General features: G+C 45.9%; 1 pseudogene; it reads left to right on the top strand.

Annotated features, from left to right (window-relative positions):
- The first annotated feature begins 540 nt into the window (after nt 1–540).
- On the top strand, nt 541–857 carry LOC107180486 (annotated as a pseudogene).
- Nucleotides 858–1398: the final 541 nt, after the last annotated feature.

Genomic DNA, 1398 nt, shown 5'->3' with positions numbered 1-1398 from the left:
GCTACAAAGAATGTTGTAATCTAATGCAGTAGCTAAGTGAAAGCTGATAAAAATATAAGAAATGCACCCCTTCAGAGCCCAGGGTCTCTAAGGGGCCCTCCAAGCTGGAGTAAGGTGAGGAATCTTAAGCAAAAGAGCTAGCAACTTCTCCTTCAACACCCCTACCCCTCAGCAGGCTGGAGGAGGAGGAGGAGGAGGAGGAGGAGGAGGAGGAGGAGGAGGAGGAGGAGGGGGGAGGGGGGAGGGGGAAAAGTGGGGAAGAACTCTGTGTCTGTGCATGTTTGGGGGTTCATCTCCCAGGGAGACCCCACAGTACTACCATACATACTGCAGAACACCAACACTGAACAAGCAGCGTGTGCTGTTCGCTACATTAGCAATAGAATTAATGTTCTAGTTAACTGATTCCATTTTTACCCGATGCTTTTTACTGATCGAACAGGGAGATAAAGGGATCTGTTTTTAGAACTGATAATTTTTTAAAAGAAAGAGAATGAGTGGCTGAGTGCCAGTGTCACAGAACTACCCAATCAGTGGGAGATGGCAGAGGTAGAGGAGACTCTGAAGCCACTTCAGAGACAGAAAGGAGTACAGGGAATCATGGTGGTGAGGACAGGCCTTCCCATCAAGAGCACCATGGACAATCCCACCAACACACAGTATGCCAACTTCATGCACAACCTCACCTAAATGCCCGGAGCACCATGCATGAAATTGACCCCCAGAATGACCTCAACTTCCTTTGAATTTGCCCCAAGAAAAATGAAATTATGGTTATACCAGATTAAGACGATTTCCTGAGTGTGATTCAGAATCCAACTGAATCCACGCTCTTGGCTTCCTGCCTCATTCCTTAATTGAATAGCCTCCAAGAATTATAATATTAATCATGTCAACAAACTCACAGGTGAAAATCACCTTTAGAGCCTACTTCGACAAATTCAGTGACCAAAGTCATCAAAGTCATCCCTCTGCTGGCCAATCACCCTGAGTTCTTGGGAGGGCCTTCTTTCTTCGCCTCCAGATCCTGAAGCAAGAGCTCTGAGCAGCCCACACCGTGCTTCCTTCTGTTCAATTTGTCACCCTTGGAAAAGGCTGTTTTTCTTTAACTAAAAATAACTGAAATGCTAAAAAGGAGAGAAAGAATGATAAAGAAAGAAAAGAAGAAAGGAAAACGGGGAGGAAAGAAGAGGTGAGGGAGGAAAGGAAGAAAATGTGCAGCAACCCTTCTGTACCCAAAGTCAAAGATCTTGCTGCTGTCCAAGTCCAGGCTCAGAGTGTCGTTTCTTGCTAAAATCCTAGCCTTTGGTCCTGGCCAGGAATGTAAACTGCTGGTCAACAGGATAAAACTCTGAACTTGTCTCCAGTATCTACCGAAGTTCCCAGCAGCATCCAGAG

Source organism: Panthera tigris, chromosome C1 (genome assembly GCF_018350195.1).
Source record: "Panthera tigris isolate Pti1 chromosome C1, P.tigris_Pti1_mat1.1, whole genome shotgun sequence".
NCBI classification, from domain to species: domain Eukaryota; kingdom Metazoa; phylum Chordata; class Mammalia; order Carnivora; family Felidae; genus Panthera; species Panthera tigris.
The sequence above is the reverse complement of the archived record's forward strand: the minus strand, read 5'-3'. Positions and strand labels throughout refer to the sequence as shown.